A 19,215-nucleotide genomic window follows, 5' to 3' on the forward strand; every position below is an offset into this window, starting at 1 on the left:
ATACTAAAAAAAAATAGCATATTTTATTTTATATTTTCTGTATCTGCATCATTAACGTTAACATTCAAACTGCGATTAGCGATTTTGTGATGGAAGAAAAAAAATATACATGTGCTCGTTGCAATAAACATATTATTCGTATGGTCGAAAGTTGTACACACTGTCTGCGCGACTTTCATCCTAAATGCGCCAGTGATAAATCTCATAGAATTTTTGATAAAAATAATGAGTTCGTGCCATGTCCTGGACCTTTTGAAATACACAACCTAAAACCATCCCTGATTTAAAAAAATGATTAAAAAGTATTTAAAATGATTTGTTTTTTAATCATTTTAAATACTTTTTAATCCTTCAAATCATTTCTAATCCTGTCTCTTATGGACATTTAACGTGTGAAATCATTTTTAATCATTTTTTTTAATCGAGATCAGGCAAAAAGGAGTTCAGAAGACGAAGAACATTAAGTGGTGGTTATAATAAAGATGAAGTAGAACTTATAGATGAAATTTCAACGGATGAGAACAACGATGATAGTAATTATAATAATACTGATGTGATATCAACTGACAATATGATCCATAACTCCACTTCTAATACAAATGAAAGTAGTTATGATGATCATAGATATATTAAAATTGTTAACAACGTTATTAGTAAAATGGAGAATATAAATAAAAGTAACATTGAGCATATTGAAGAAACTGTCAAAAAATATGTAAGGCTAGAAATAATAAATCTTATTGATGTTATCAAAGATAATATTCATAAAGAATTCGCAAGCTTGGTTAGTGAAATGAAAGGTGAAATCAATATCTTAAAAGAACAAATCAAGACAACAGCAGCAAGTGTTGATCTAACAAATAATGGAGTCGTTGGTAATAAAATACATCCATCTTCAAACAAATCAAAACACCGACATGATACTGAGCGTATTATCATTAGATCATCAACAAACAAGAATGATCCACGAATACTAGATGAAATTACAAGTAAAATAAACGTCGAAAAACTGGGTGTTGGTGTTAACAAAATTGTAAGTAAGTCCAACGGAAATGTGGTTATTGACCTTGAACGTGAAGCTGATAAAAAAACTCCAAGTAATGAAATTAGAAATACATTTGGTGAGTTGTATAAAATAAGTGATATCAAAAAGAAAAATCCGTTATTAAAAATCGTACTATCCGATACCAATGTATTACAAATTGACAATGAAATAATCCGTAATAATTTATACAAGCAGAATAAAATTGATAGTTTATTCGCAGACGCAGAAAATATGAAAATCATTAAAAAATATCTCAATAAAAAAGGAGGTACATCGATAATTTTGGAGGTTAGTCCTACACTACATAAATACACTGGTCACAGAAATTAAGGGATAGAAAAAAAATCCGAAATTTTTAGGTGATTTTCAACATGCTGTAACTCGGTGAAAAATAGTCGTATAAAAAAACTAAAAAAAGCAAATTGTAGCCTCAAGTTTCTAGTTTTCAGATCTGGATCTCAAAATTTTTTATCATGTACAGTTCCGGAGTAATCATAAGAAAACCAACGAAAAAAAAATTTCAAAATTTTTGCTGGTCTTTCAATACCTCTATGGGCGACAATAAATTTTTTTGAATAATCCGACTGTCTGACTTTTCTCGGAAATTTTATGCCCTTTAATTTGGTGGCCTTAAAAAGTCTCTACGACGATTTGGCGCCGAGTTATCATCGATCAAAGCAAAAAAGTCCATTTTGGCTTTGATAATCAATAACTCCGGATGTATTGGTTGTACAGAGAATGGAAGCAGGGTTTCGAAAACTGGAGAACATTCTCTATAAGGCAAAATTAGTGGCATTTGATAGGAAAATATTTTTAAAGCGATATTGTTTGGTAAAAAACAGGTCAAAATTCACAAATTTAAGGATATTCGGAAATCTTACTATAACTTTGGATATAACGGATGAACAAAGGATATCTTCGACTTTTTTTCAACCTCAAAGTGTCCTGAAAAAACCCTGAAAATTTCAAATCTCTGCGATTGTTCTTTCTTAGTGCCCCGAAGCTTTAAATTTATCGATTTTGTCAAAAATCACCATAATTGGTAGTTTCTCGGTTTTCGTTCATTTTTTCGATTTGAAAATGGTTTTTTTACCGATAATCTTCATTTTTTTGATCAAAAAGATCGATCATCGAAAGAAATTCAAAAAAAAAGTTTTGAAAAAAAATTTTTTTTTTTTTCAAAATTTTTTTTTCAAAAAATTTGTTTTTTCGAATTTGTGTTTTTTTTTGTATCTGCAATGATTTATCATTGTCAAAAAGAATTCCTAAAATTTTTTTTACCGCTGTAACTGCATCTGCTTGAAATGTCAACTTAACAAACATACCCTTTGGGTACCTCTAATGCCGGCGGTAAAAAAAATTTTAGGAATTTTTTTTGACAATAATAAATCATTGCAGATAAAAAAAAAAAAAACAAAATTTCGAAAAAACAAATTTTTTGAAAAAAAAATTTTGAAAAAAAAATTTTTTTTAAAAAATTTTTTTTTTTTCAATTTCTTTCGATAATCGATCTTTTTGATCAGAGAAATGAAGATTATCGGTTAAAAAAAACCATTTTCAAATCGAAGAAATGAACGAAAACCGAGAAACTACCAATTGTGGTGATTTTTGACAAAATCGATAAATTTAAAGCTTCGGGGCACTAAGAAAGAACAATCGCAGAGATTTGAAATTTTCAGGGTTTTTTCAGGACACTTTGAGGTTAAAAAAAAGTCGAAGATATCCTTTGTTCATCCGTTATATCCAAAGTTATAGTAAGATTTCCGAATATCCTTAAATTTGTGAATTTTGACCTGTTTTTTACCAAACAATATCGCTTTAAAAATATTTTCCTATCAAATGCCACTAATTTTGCCTTATAGAGAATGTTCTCCAGTTTTCGAAACCCTGCTTCCATTCTCTGTACAACCAATACATCCGGAGTTATTGATTATCAAAGCCAAAATGGACTTTTTTGCTTTGATCGATGATAACTCGGCGCCAAATCGTCGTAGAGACTTTTTAAGGCCACCAAATTAAAGGGCATAAAATTTCCGAGAAAAGTCAGACAGTCGGATTATTCAAAAAAATTTATTGTCGCCCATAGAGGTATTGAAAGACCAGCAAAAATTTTGAAATTTTTTTTTCGTTGGTTTTCTTATGATTACTCCGGAACTGTACATGATAAAAAATTTTGAGGTCCAGATCTGAAAACTAGAAACTTGAGGCTACAATTTGTTTTTTTTTAGTTTTTTTATACGACTATTTTTCACCGAGTTACAGCATGTTGAAAATCACCTAAAAATTTCGGATTTTTTTTCTATCCCTTAATTTCTGTGACCAGTGTACATATTAGAACAATGTAAAATCAAATATGGATGGAGTAACTACAAGGCGTACGATCACATCAATATAATAAGATGTTACAAGTGTTGGGGATTCAACCACTTTTCTTACCAATGTACGAAGCAACAGACCTGTAGAATTTGTGCTCAGTCACATTCGGATAAACTATGTAAAAGTGTAACAAAAAGTTGTATAAATTGTCTTAACTTGTCGAAAAAACTGAATATTAACAATTTAAAAACATGTCATGAAGCTACTGATAAAGAGTGTGAGTGTTATATACAAATGGTAAATAAAATAAAAAACAATAAGGTGTATATAAAACAATAGCAAGTGAAGGAACCAGGTCTAGAGGTAGTTGCACTCAATGTTGGTGGTTTTGTAATGCATAGAGATGAAATTAAAGACTGGATACACTCTGATAAACCGGACATTGCTTGTTTGTCAGAAACTCACATAACTAGTGAGATTAATGATCATAAAGTTAATATTGAGAACTATGAGATAATAAGAGTCAATTCCAATAATACAAGAACTGGAGGGGTTTTAACCTACATAAAAAAGGGTATTAATTTTAACATCTTAGATTTCTCGGATCATTGTATTAAGGGAACATGGTTTAGTATCATACAAATTAATGGCTTATACAAAATATTATTATGCACTCTTCATCGTTCTCCAAATAGTTCAATTAGTTTATTCTGTAATAAAATTATCGAATTAGCTAAAACACTTTCTGGTTTAGGAAAAGTTGTTTCAGTAGGAGACTTCACTATCGATGTCAATAGACAAGATAATTATTATGACAATAAGTTGATCAATTCATTAGCAGTAATAGGTTATACACAACCCATTAAAGTACCTACAAGAACAACAAAAACCTCGGATATAATAATCGATCTAGTCTTTTGTAATTATAAATTATCAGCTCAAGTATTGGACAAGCCAAAAATATCTGATCATAACGCCTTAAAATTAATTTTTGCGCGGCAATGTCTTCAAACATGCCACTCTAAAGTTGTATACAAGAGAGATTTTAAAACATTGCACGTGTTACATTCTGGCTTATCTATTAATTAGACAGAATAATTTTAAATTAACCAGGTTGACGTCGTTAGGGTGTCGATAGACCCCAGGTGCGTCAGCTGTTGACCTTCTTATATTTTATTCTAAAAGTTTAACGACTTACCATGGTGGAGATTATGGGCCCCATAAGTCGGCCCAAATAATCCCTTCCTTTCGTAGTTTCTTCTCTTCCGCTGGTGCGTACTCGTCCCTGCCGGTGGCCTTGAAATAGGCCTCTGAATAATACCCGTAACGAGGGTCGTGGAATGGGATGCTTCCGCTGGGTGGATGGACGGATGGAACGTCCCCTGGAATCAGCTGCCAATTGTCGCTGATGCTGGTCCAGAAGGCCGGGTTTTCCTTTGGTGGCTCGTCTGAGGTTGAACGGACTGAGCTCTGGGGATTCAACTCCTCCGCGAGGACAAGTGATTGTAACTGGTTGATCAGATCACCAGAACCTGATGATTCAACACATGAGCTCGACGGCTCAGCAACACACGAGCTCAGAGGCTCAGCAACACACGAACTCAGAGGCTCAGCAACACACGAGCTCGGAGGCTCAACCGAATCGTTGGCAACCACTCGCGGTATTACTAACGTTACCGGCTCAATAAGGACTTCTTCAGATCTTATTCTCGGTCGACCTTGTGTAAGGTCCGCGATAACGACTTGAAGTACGCGACCGAGCTGTACGGCACGTCCTGATCTCCTGCTTCGTCGGCCTCGAGGCATAAAGGTATTTATGATAGGTAATGAAGGAGCCCGAACTGCTGTTTAGCGCTCTGAGCAAGGAAGGGTGGAACAGCTAGTAAGCGCTCGCCCCTTTAAGGTTCTTAGATAAAAGATTTATGTAAAGGTTTAAATTTAGGTTTTATTCCTTAAAACCGATGGAGACAGGTGAATCAGTCAGTTAATTGTACAGAGTTTCGTGCTCTTTGAGATCTCGCGATCAACTGCCTGATCCAGCTGCTCTTCGACTCAATACATTCATCAAAGTGTTAACGTTGCATCTCAGGTTTCCTATGAGAGAATCGTCGTGGCCCGGGTCTCATGCATCGTCATCTGTTTAGACTATCCGCGAGCCACGGCGACTCTCTTATCGCAAGAGATTTCCGTTACATTGTTGGTGATGAATAAAATAATATCGCCAACAAAGTAACGATTTATTAATTTATTATTTATTTGTAATTCTAAGAAGTGTCGAACCGTTTATTCGCCCACCGTGGCGAATAAATAATTCGAGACTTCAAAAAAAAAATTTTCCAAAATTTTTATTTAAATTTAATTAGAGCCAGAACGTAACACCTCCCGACTTAAGTAAGTCGCGGCGCTTTAATAAAATCGGTGCGACTTCTATTATAAATAAAGTGGCTCGATATAAATTTAAATTGATTATGAGACTGACTCTATATAAACCAAAGCTGAATGTGTAAATGACTCTATATAAACCAAAAGTTAAAATCAATTTTGAATACTGTAAAGAAAAGTTCTAGGCTATTGAATTTAAATCTATACCTGAGACACAACGTTTATAATGTTACATAAACTTAATAATATGAAACTAAACGTTAGTATCTAATAATTTAATTACCTCCTGACTTGGTCGTTCGGTATAACAAAATGGTTATATGGATTGATTAATTCTAAATATAGATTCGAATTTATTCATAAGTTACTTTAGAAGTAACTTACTGAAGAAGTTCAAAATAATGCGAGGTAACAACCTCCCGACTTAAGTCAGTTAACATCTTTAATAATTTTACGTATTTTTAGTAAACAAAGTCTTTTAAGATTAATTTATTGTCTTCAAGACAATTTCCTTAAATTACTAATATAATTTATTAAGTCTTAGGCTTCTGCCTATTGATAGTTCTAGTGAGACTGGTCCAATCTGGTTTGGTTGATGGAATTTGAATTCGAACTTTTAACTGCTGTGAGTCCTTGGATAACTTGTACTGGTTCTGTAGTTGTTTTCCGGAACTTTTCGGCTGCTGATGTTGGCTGATAATCTTTTAATTTATGTGTAATTGCATACACTACTACGACGACAGTAACTGCAAACAAGGCACACTGTGCGGCTGGATAAGTAATGCTTGTACTCAGGCATCCGACAATAACGAATCCTAGGATGATGAACCCAAAATTTGGTAGGTCATCTGAATTGCATCCCAGCTTGTCCTCGTACTTGACTTCGTTGCTCGTAGTATAAGTAGACCTCCCTACTGTTGTAGACAAACAGTGGGCGTCGATTATCTTGAAAATTATGCTTGTCTCAATGTGTATAAATTTGACTTTTATACACATGAAACGTTTAGCTACCCCAGCATCATCTGCAGGATTGAAAATTTCGTTGCCGAATACTTCCACGGTACTGTTCCGTTGTACTGCTACAGCACCCAATAGACAATTTTTCGTATCCTCCAAAGGCCACTCCTGTTGTACATCTCACCAACCAGATTGGATCAGTTCTCAAAAGTTCTATCCCTTTTCTAAATCGAGATATTATAATCTCAAAATCCCATAATTTAAAATTAAATGTTAAATTATCTTTCATTTTCTTAATAGCTAAATATATCAAAAATAAATCAATAGAATCTAAATGTTTGCGGTCCACAATAAAGCCATAGTTCTGATATATTTCATTAACATAATCAATATTATTCTTCAAAAAACTATTTTTGTCCGGAGGAACTTTAATTTTATTCTTAAAGCTATACTTTTCAAAGTTTAATATAGTAAAACAAAATCGTAAGCCTTTCTTCGACGAAGTTAATAGATCATATATGTATTTAAAAAACAATATGATAAAATACATATATTTTATAATGTTGGAGCATGCAAGCGTTACAAATCCATTTAAGTACTTATTGACATTCTCAAATTTCTGTACTTTCTTTTGTTGTGAACTGTTTACCTCCGAAACAATCCACAGCGGTGAATCATGTTTCGAGACCAATGATTTAATATTATTTTCTTCTATATGACCACCTGGTGAATAGAGCAGCTTATTATTAACTGGCAACAAATCTACAGTTTCGACGCGTTTATTTTCTAATTTTCGCTCGATCTCAACTTCCTCATTGAATTGGATCGGCGACGTATGATTTTCCGTTGTCGCGAGAACTACATGCTCGTCGACACAATCATTGAACAATTTGGTACTCAATTTATTTTGAGTAAACCGATTACAATGAGCTCCTGAGATACTAGGTCTAGGTAGCTCCTTAAATGACGCGTGCTGCTCTATTTCCAGTGTACTATCTGTAATGTTCTGTACTCCAATGGTACTTATTGAACAAATTTTTATCATTGGTTCCGATATTTTATTGAAATTGAATTTAAGTGGTTCGCTTCCATGCTCAACTTTGTTTATATTTAAGACTGTCCTTCTGCGCGCAGTCTTAATTATTCTTTTAAAATTGACGGGATTACTCGTTTGATGTAAGAACTCCCGTCGGCCCCCGTCAAAATTTCCTACGGGAGTCTCTAATTTTCCGGTAACGAAAGAAATTTTCGTACCGGTTTATCAAATGTAAAATTATTAATCCCAGACGATCTGGGATTTATAAAACGTTCCTTTTTAAGGTCCGGATATTTATTATAACCGTTTGCCGGGCGACTCTGTCTCGACTTCGGTTTTTCGGGATTATAACCCTGAATGTGGGCCACCGTGGCCACTTCTGGTATTTGGAAGCGTTTTGCGTTGTCTTCCTGATTTTTATACGCGACGATCGACGACGCGTATGTTTGTTCCAATGTTTCATGTGGTTTGAGCAAACATTGTACTTGGAGTAAAGGCGGAATACCATTGAGGAAAGCCGAAATCGCGTCTTTCTCAATTTTTAATTTTTCTGCTTCTATAAGCGTACCCCTTTCGGTTGATTCTGCGTGTAAAATGTCACGATAAATTGACCGGGCGCGATTTACGTAAGAAACCATATTTTCTCTGGGAAGCATTACGATGTTCCCCAGTTCTGCTTTGAATTGGTTTGCGGAGCGGTGACGATCGAAGACGGTACGAAGGAGATTTTCGAACTCCTTCATGTTAGTGTACTCCATATTTTCGACAGTAGCTCGAGCGTCGCCTTTGAATTTTTGACGCACGAGTGTCAAAAATATAAATTCGGCGCTCGGCGCGAGCATAGAGCAAGCGCGATTGCATGATCTTATGAAGTCGGAGACCGAAGTGCTTTTACCGTCGAAAGTAGGTACATATGACAACGCGTCATTGATTGTAATACTCGGGTTATTAACATGATGGTTCGACCCGCTATTTCTTAACAGAGACATATCCTCTCTGAGTTCTTCGATCACGCTGTGTACCTTAGTCGCGGCGGACCTTTTCATGTCCTTGACCTCCGAGCTCGAACTTTGCAGTAATTTTGAGTCATTTCGCAAAAATTTTTCTCGAGCCGCGACCGCGTTTTCTCTTTCGATTAAATCGAACTCCCGTTTATTAAGATTTTCTCGGAGATCCGTCAACCCGCGTTCCCGCTCATTCAGCGCAGCTTCGCGTTTGTTTAAGCGCTCGACCTGTATTTTTCTAGCTTGCTCTATGAGTCAGCTAGATTCCGCTTCACGCTCTTTTAACTCGTGAAGCCGACATTTGATCTCGTCCTCGAGATCGTTAGGCTCATCTTTGCTTTTCAACTCGCGCGATTTTAATTCGAGTTCCCGTTCTGTCAACGAAATTTTTAATTTTCGTAATTCCGTATCTAATTTTCGCAATTTAGTGTCTGCTTCACTATTTTTCTGGTCTCGGCCGGCAAGATCACTTAATCGATCGATCAGAAGCCGTTCCCGTGCCTCCAGAACTGCCTCCCGATCATCGTGCTTTTTACACTGTTCATTAAGTTTTTCTGATAGTTCAAGGAGTTCCTCCTCTGTCATAGGTTCTCTTTGTTTATCCATTTTGAAAATGATTATTTGTTTAAGCTTTCTCAACTATTTCAGTATTTATTAATGTAATTCATAAAATAATAAAAAGTTATCAAGCAATTATAATTATAAGTGAACAGTTATTAATAATTTTAATCAAATTAGTTGAGACCTAATGCTCCAATGAATGAGCGTTTCGGTAAAAATTAAAAATTCATTGTAGTTAATTTATAATATAAATATAATTGATTTGAAAACTAATTAACTGCTCGAAACAGAAAATCATTAAGTTCAAAATTAGAACTAATTGCTTTGGTAAATTCCGATTATTATTTTTTTCTACAATTGAGAATGCCGAAGCAAATCATTTTCAAACTAGACCGCATTAATGAACAATGGACAGTAATAATATAAAAACCGTAATGAATAATAAAACTCCGTTAGATCCAAAAAGATGTAATTCTCATTTGAAATCATACGGTTACTGTTCTATTATTTACACTAACACCGTCCATTAATTCAGCAGTGTCAAACTTCAGATAAATTTTAGAATACATTTGTTGAGTTAAATTTTTACAACTCGGTATCGTTTTATAACAGTTTTCGTACTGCGAAGCACTAACAATCACGAAAATATTCACAGGCGTTTCCCGACGGCAAAAACTTAAATTCATAACTGATATCATAATCCGACGGAAAATAAAATCACTTTCATAACACACTGGTACGTCATTTATTTATCGATTTAAATGATAAAAATAATAAAGTTCCGCCAGGAATAATTCAAAAATTAATCCCGTTTATAAGAAGTGATCGCGATGATTTAAAATAATAATTTTTCGAAGAAAAACATTAAACACTTTTTAATTCAAAAACAAAACAAACACTCGCGATCACTTTCTATTAAAATTTCCGTAGCAACACTTTGTATAATTTATAATAAAATGATAAAATAAAAGTAACTCAACAGCATCCTGGTCACAGCACCAATGTTACATTCTGGCTTATCTATTAATTAGACAGAATAATTTTAAATTAACCAGGTTGACGTCGTTAGGGTGTCGATAGACCCCAGGTGCGTCAGCTGTTGACCTTCTTATATTTTATTCTAAAAGTTTAACGACTTACCATGGTGGAGATTATGGGCCCCATAAGTCGGCCCAAATAATCCCTTCCTTTCGTAGTTTCTTCTCTTCCGCTGGTGCGTACTCGTCCCTGCCGGTGGCCTTGAAATAGGCCTCTGAATAATACCCGTAACGAGGGTCGTGGAATGGGATGCTTCCGCTGGGTGGATGGACGGATGGAACGTCCCCTGGAATCAGCTGCCAATTGTCGCTGATGCTGGTCCAGAAGGCCGGGTTTTCCTTTGGTGGCTCGTCTGAGGTTGAACGGACTGAGCTCTGGGGATTCAACTCCTCCGCGAGGACAAGTGATTGTAACTGGTTGATCAGATCACCAGAACCTGATGATTCAACACATGAGCTCGACGGCTCAGCAACACACGAGCTCAGAGGCTCAGCAACACACGAACTCAGAGGCTCAGCAACACACGAGCTCGGAGGCTCAACCGAATCGTTGGCAACCACTCGCGGTATTACTAACGTTACCGGCTCAATAAGGACTTCTTCAGATCTTATTCTCGGTCGACCTTGTGTAAGGTCCGCGATAACGACTTGAAGTACGCGACCGAGCTGTACGGCACGTCCTGATCTCCTGCTTCGTCGGCCTCGAGGCATAAAGGTATTTATGATAGGTAATGAAGGAGCCCGAACTGCTGTTTAGCGCTCTGAGCAAGGAAGGGTGGAACAGCTAGTAAGCGCTCGCCCCTTTAAGGTTCTTAGATAAAAGATTTATGTAAAGGTTTAAATTTAGGTTTTATTCCTTAAAACCGATGGAGACAGGTGAATCAGTCAGTTAATTGTACAGAGTTTCGTGCTCTTTGAGATCTCGCGATCAACTGCCTGATCCAGCTGCTCTTCGACTCAATACATTCATCAAAGTGTTAACGTTGCATCTCAGGTTTCCTATGAGAGAATCGTCGTGGCCCGGGTCTCATGCATCGTCATCTGTTTAGACTATCCGCGAGCCACGGCGACTCTCTTATCGCAAGAGATTTCCGTTACATTGTTGGTGATGAATAAAATAATATCGCCAACAAAGTAACGATTTATTAATTTATTATTTATTTGTAATTCTAAGAAGTGTCGAACCGTTTATTCGCCCACCGTGGCGAATAAATAATTCGAGACTTCAAAAAAAAAATTTTCCAAAATTTTTATTTAAATTTAATTAGAGCCAGAACGTAACACACGTAAACGCTTTTGAATTAGAGTTGCTAAGCTATTATAAAGAGAAAAATGTTAGTTTTAATTATGATCTTGAATGTGACTCTGATATTGAAGGTAATTATGTAAAAAATGTAAATAATGTAATAAGTAGTATAGTAGATTCTGTAAATGAAGTTGCACCCCTAGTCAAAAAGAGAATTAATGTTAAATGGAACAAAATACCGTGGATAAATAAAAATATTAGGGACTTAATGAATTTAAGAGATAAAAGCTTCATCAAATTCAAAACGACTAAAATAGATATTGACTTTGATCAGTATAAAATGCTGAGAAATAGAGTGGTAAATGAATTAAGAAAAAGTAAAAAAGCATATTATGAACAATTTATAGATAGTAATAAATATGACTCCGTAAAACTATGGAAAACACTTAAAAATTTAATAGGTAATAAAAAAAGCAATACTGCTATAAATAAAATCGAAGTCAAGAGTGAAGTAATGACTGATAATTATGAAATTGCAAATAAATTAAATAATTACTTTGTAGAAAGTGTTGAAAAATTATCAAAGATATAAATTGTACGGTTCAAATTGTAAATAATGTAAATAATTCTAATAATATGTGGGAGACTTTTGATGAAGCTAACTATGACGAAATGAGTCAAATCATTAATAACTTAGATAAGAAACAAGGCTTTAATGACAATGTAAACTCTGATATATTAAAATTAGCGTGGAAGACACAATATACTATCATACTAGATATGATTAATAATTCTCTGAAACTAGGTATTGTACCTGAAGAGTGGAAGATAACAACTATTACTCCAATACCGAAGGTTAAAGGTAGTAATAAAGCGGAAGAAATGAGACCTATCAATACTTTACCTTTATATGAACAAGTTCTCGAACAAGTTGTCAAAACGCGTTTAGAGAAGTTGGTAGAAATTAAGAAAATACTCAGTGATGATCAGTCTGGTTTCAGAAAAACATACTCATGCGAGACAGCTCTACAAAATTCATTTATCGAGTGGAGAAAATCGCTAGATAAAGGACAATATGTAGGAGTAGTATACATAGATTTTGCTAGGGCGTTTGAGACGATAAATCGAGACCTGTTAATAAATAAACTTTTGAGCCTAGGTATAAAAGGTAAAGTCTTAGAGTGGTTTAAATCATATCTTAAAAATAGAAAACAGAGAGTAAAATTTAATAATGTGGTCTCCGAAAATATTAATGTTAATAATGGCGTCCCACAAGGTTCCAAATTAGGACCGTTGTTGTTCATTTTATACATTAACAATATAATTGAAAGATTCAAAACCTTAGGAATTAAATGTAAAATGTTCGCAGATGACATAAAAATATACTTTGGTAGTTATAGCATTAAAAATATAGAATCTAAATTAAATGAAGGCCTTAAAATATTATCAGCGTGGTTAAAACAAAATCAGTTAAAACAAAACATAAAAAAATCTGTATTTATGGTACTATATAATCAGTGATCAAACAAAGTTCGAGGAAAATGTAAATTGGTAATCGATAATGAGCTTTTGAAAGAAGTTAGAAATACAAAGTACTTAGGAATAATTATAGACGACAATTTGTCATTTAATGACAACGCTGTATATATAACTAATAAAATATTGAAAAAAATAAACTTATTGTATAGACTCAGTAATAGTATTTCTAGTTTCACAAAATGTACTATTTATAAGTCAATTATATTACCGCACTTTGATTATTGTAGTTCCTTAATGCTTAACTATAGTAAAAGTAACATTGATACGCTTCAAAAACTTCAAAATCGGGCTATGCGAATAATAATGAAGGTTAATAGGTACACAAGAATTAAATTAATGCTGGAGACACTCCAGTGGCTTTCAGTTAAACAAAGAATAATTTATAATAGCTGGATTTTGATTCAGAAGATGATATATAATTTAACTCCAAGTTATTTAACTGAACATGTACAACTAATAAAAAACAAACATCACCAAACAAGCATTGTATGAATATGCTGCAAAAGACACAAAACAGAGCGATGAGAGCAATATTAAGAGTAAATCGGTATACATCTATAGAAAACATGTTAGACGCTCTATGTTTTATGACTATTCAGCAAAGAGTAAAGTATAATGTGTGTGTCATGGTGTATAAAATGATAAATAAACTCACTCCAGATTATCTCAATAGGGAAATTGCAAATTCTAGTCATAGATATAACACGAGAAATGGTGAAAATCTAGTAGTAATGAAAAAGAGAACAAGGTCTGCAGAAAAAACAATAAATTATGAAGGCTTTATTTTATATAACAAATTGCCGATTGAAACAAAAAAATCGGATACGTTGGCATGTTTTGTATAACCTAATATTGTATGATGTAAATAAAATATGTGATGTAATGGTAGTAGCTAATTGGCTAATTAATAAATAAACACTATTATTATTATTATTATTATTATTATTATTATTATTATTATTATTATTATTTTTTTTTTTTTTTTTTTTTTATATATAATCAATTCACTGGCAAACCAATCCCAATTTCAAGTATTTTATTCAGTAATATTTCGCCAACCTCCCTTTATTACTGAATAAAATACTTGAAATTGGGATTGGTTTGCCAGTGAATTGATTATATATAAAATTAAACACCAATCAAAGAATGTATGTATGAAATTTCATGCATACATATTAAAATAAAAACAACCATTATTATTATTATTATTATTATTATTATTATTATTATTATTATTATTATTATTATTATTATTATTATTATTATTATTATTATTATTATTATTATTATTATTATTATTATTATTATTATTATTATTATGACTATTATTATTATGACTATTATTATTATTATTATTATCAAAGAATATTTTTTTAAAAATGTACGTATAACGGCGATCTTCTAAGTCACTCTCTGTTGCAACGACATGTAGTTTCACCTTTAATCAGTGAAAATAAATTTTCGAGGTGCTGTGGCCCATTGCTCTGTGCTCCATAATTAGGATAATTATATCAATAACTTTTGGTGTTAATAATTTAACAATAAAAATTATTTTCTCAGTTGCTGACTCTTGGATAAGTAATTTGGAGCATTTCGAACATGTGTTAAACAAATGAAAATAAAGTTAGCAGACATCTGACATCATTTTGAAGATATTTATAGAATTTTTGTTATTAATTATCGTGATTTCTATTATTACGAATAGAAGTGATTGTGTATGTTGATAGTTACGAAGAATTTCACTATTTTTTGTTTCATTAATCCTATTGTAACGATCACCAGGACTTGCAATGGAGCATCTACAGATATTGAATTGGATACCAGGACACAATTCCTACTTAGTCTTGATAACCTTAATCTTCTTCTGTATACATTTATGTTAAGATTAACTGGCTTGACTATCTGACGTTCAAACATTGCATTCATATGACAAGTCTTGCTATAATTTATGGCAACTATTTTATGATTTTTATTGCTTTTGAAATAACTATATAGTAATTATTGATTGATAAATGTATTAATTTATTTATAACTAACAAATCTGATTATCGAAGAGATTATTCGACACGGATTAAGGATAAGCAGTAGCTTTAATCAGTCACATTGGGGTATCAATGTCCATGTTCCTAAAAAATCGTTTCGAACCAGGATTTATCTTCGTGCGATTTATTTATGCGGTAATAGGCTGCACAGCGAATGCTCATCCGATGGCATTTATTTTCATCTTAGCACGCAAACCCACAATTACGATGAATTTCCTACACATATTGTTTTGCTCTGGTCTAAGAGGAGCCATGAGTTTCGTCCTAGCAATAAGAAATACTATTTCTGATTCACGACAATCAATGTTGACAACTACGAGTCTTATTGTATTTTTAGTTGGTTTAAAGTTCCGTAAGTATCTAGTCTAGATAATTGATGCATACACATCTTAAATTATTAAATTAAAATAATAATTACTATTAATATAGAATCGGAGCAGATGAAAAAATAAAAAGACTTACTTTATTGACATCTGCCACTCTTGATCAAGTTAGACATGTAAGTATTTTCATTACGTATTGGATTCGTTTGTCATTAATTGGTACAAATATTTACAAATTAAATTACTAAACGCTTATTATAATAAATAACATTTTTTAGGTGGAATCAAATAATTTGAGAAGAGCTAATTCAGATTCAGATTTATTTCTAGCAAACTTGTATCAGTACGATAAAGTAAAAAGGAGAGAAAAGGCAGGTAAATGGAATACCGAAAGTCAACTCTGGTAAGTTTTCACAAGTAAAATAATTTTAATGACACTTCTGATTTTCTTAACTCAACTATAACAACAACAATTGACGAACCTTATGTTATTCTTAACTTGCATAGAAAATACATATACCTTTTTTATTGTTGTTAATTATCATTATTATAAATCATTTAATACTGATTTATTTATAATGAATAATAGAATTATGTTTAATAATTTAATCAAAGTCTTCAGTTTGTATTTAATTGATGACAGAACCTATGTTTAATTTTTTTCAGCTTGTTGATAGCTTGTGCTGTATTGCGATCAGGTAACCAAACATCTATTCGTCAACACGAACGTGATGTTATGATAGGAATATAAACTTCTACTGTAAAACTGGAGAGGATCACGATTCGCACAGTTTAATATGTCATTGACTGCCGTAAAATAACGGCAGAAGTCTGCTTAACGATCAAGAAGTGCTGTCTGGGTCGTCCGATTCTTTGTTATTCTTCAGAAAAACTGGGCGTTGAAGGTACCACGTCAATTGCTACTAAATTAGCAATGCAAATTAATTGTTAAATTGGAGGTGTCCCTTGGAGTCTTGACTTGGAAATGTCGGGATTCATGGTCATTTGATTTGACGTAATGATCCTCATCAACAAGAAACTGATTTCAGTAAATCAATTATTTTTTAAAATTATTTATTTTTTAATGTATTCATTAAAATATCAAAGAAAATAATTAACATGATTTCATTATTCAGATAATGTGGTTGCATCTCTTGATCGTGGTACAACCAGATACTTTTCGACAATCAGTACTGATAAAATAATGAAGAATTGATTAACGAGCTCAGCATCAACATAATCATGATGTCGCGTAAATACGCAAAATTTAATGCTAACAAACTTTTACGGTGTAGGTTGTGGACAAATAATATATTTCATATTTTTAATATCCGTCGAAATCTTTACAATTAATATAAAAAAATTTCAGATCAAACGATTGGATACAGTGGAGATTAATTTGACATGTTATACTGTACTGTCTGTACTCTGTCATTTTCTACAGGCTATTATTAAAATGCAGGTAAACCATTGTTATAAAATTTGATCTTTTTAGTAGAAAATTTAATGCTCTTGTAAATAAATTAAAATCATAAATTACTGTTAAAAAAATTTTCATACGTCATTTCCTTTGTCGGTTTTTCATAACTTAGAGGTAATGGAAAAATAACTATCAGTTGGTAATGTAGATTATTGTTGAAATATTTTTTATTTCATAAAACAAAAAAAACTAATAAGTATTAAATAATTAATTATTTATCACTCGAAAAAATTCTATGAATATATAAATTCATATATATATCTTTATTGTTACAAAATAATTTAGTAGTATTTCATAGACTCGTGATTGGTGTGTTACTGTCGCTGTATAACTAAAACAAAAGTCAATCACTACATTGGATGTAATTGTGTGTTTCCTAAACGTATTTGTCAGTATTTATTGATAGTTATTTGGAATACAGTAATTATTGATTCTCAAAATTGTAATTTTTTTATATCTAAAAACTATTATTTTCCAGAATGTCTTTAATTAGTATTTTTTCCTGTTTTTTAGAAATTTAAAATATTGAATATGCCTCGAAAATGTGCTATGCCCATAGATGAAGTCATAAAGATATTAAAACGATATATTAGTTTTTTTATCACCGAGCCTATCCCTGAATGGAGTAGTGAAGTGTGGAAGAAGATAGCAGAACAGCCAGGAATAAAAAAATACAGTTGGACAATTAATTCGGTTCGCACCCACGTCAGAGAAGATAGGAGAGAGCTGCTAACTCGGACCCGAAAAGAATGCGGCTACTTTATACCAAAAAAGTTAAAATCTACTGATGATGACGATAAAAATGATAAAAATTATGTACCCGAAATTTATAAACATGAACTACCGGAATTAGATTGTTTTGATGTTGATATTGATAGAGAATTGTGGCAACACATCATGATACAGGTAAAGAGCGAAGACAGTTGTGTTGACGTTAAATTACGGCCGAAAGTTTGGACTCATATTCTCTTGTGTGAATTTTGGAAGCAGTATAGGCTGAAGTGTGCTTTTGTCTTTAAAAAAGGTGAAATTCATCAAAGTGGCCGTTATTATATAACGATGCATGGTAAATGCATTAGTAAAACCTGTAGAAACCCTATTTTTGGGTTTATTGACAAAGAACCAGAGAAAGATGGTCCTATAACTCTACATTTTCAATGCCGAGATACGCGTTTCATGACGCACGACGATGTATACAGACCACTTCAAGGAGAAGAAAGAGATAAACTAAGGAAAATGATTAAAGAAAAAGGCGTGGAAAGTACCCGAATTTAAGAAGCTAACGATCTGCTAAAACAAGGAGATACTCAAGTCCATTATTGTTCCCTTCTAATGTTTTGTACCAGCTGAAGAAAGAAGCAATCAACAAAGAGTTCAATGTCGACCCTAAAGATAACAGAGATTTAATCGTCGCAATACAGAATATTGAAGATGACCCGATATATAGAGACTGCATTATTCACACAGGAGACGACCCTTTTTTGGTATTTTATCTATCTCCATCTCAACTACACTGCTATAGAGAGCACCGGCGTATAAACAAACAAAATTCATCTATATGTATCGACGCAACAGGGGGAGTTGTTCGGAAAGTTGTAGACAGTAAAAAAAATAAATCAGGTTACATATTCTTATACCAAATGGTAATTAACTTCAATAATACCACGCAACCAATTTATCAGATGCTCTCGGATGGCCATGATTCAGATATTATCAGTCTTTGGTTATCCAGATGGATACGCATTCCAAATCTTAATCTCCAAAAGAGGTTGTGTGTGATGAAGCACGCGCTCTCCTTAATGCTACGTGTTTATCATTCAATAAATATGCATTATCCCACTATATACAACTATGTTCTGAAAAAGCTCAAAAAAACACTTCGCCAGAATCTATAAAAACTTACATACGGCTAGACACCGCACACTTGATGCATTCTGTAAGTAAGTGGAAGTGCTGGAGTTCTGTAGTCCACAAAAGCGTAAAATATTTTTACTTATATTGTTTTGGATTACTTAAAGATTCGCAAGATTTTAAAAGTTTGGAACTACTAGCGATTCTCATTTTTGTAAAAAGCGAGAAACATATTAGAAACTTTTATTGGTAACAGGGATATTAAAGTTTTTATTAATGGACTGGAAGAACGTATTAATACAATTGACTCTGACTTTGATCTTGAAAAATTAGGTGAATTGAATAATAATAATCCAGGCGAATCAGCTGAAGAAATGAATCAAATTTCAAATTGGC

General features: G+C 33.0%; 1 long non-coding RNA gene across 1 annotated transcript; it reads left to right on the forward strand.

Moving 5' to 3' along the window:
• Positions 1-15,331: 15,331 nt before the first annotated feature.
• LOC130674597 (uncharacterized) lies at positions 15,332-16,539 on the forward strand. Its single transcript, XR_008991078.1, has 4 exons — positions 15,332-15,517; positions 15,595-15,664; positions 15,767-15,891; positions 16,155-16,539. It is a non-coding gene; the product is annotated as an uncharacterized LOC130674597 (long non-coding RNA).
• Positions 16,540-19,215: the final 2,676 nt, after the last annotated feature.

This window comes from Microplitis mediator, chromosome 9 (assembly GCF_029852145.1).
Source record: "Microplitis mediator isolate UGA2020A chromosome 9, iyMicMedi2.1, whole genome shotgun sequence".
NCBI classification, from domain to species: Eukaryota; Metazoa; Arthropoda; class Insecta; order Hymenoptera; family Braconidae; genus Microplitis; species Microplitis mediator.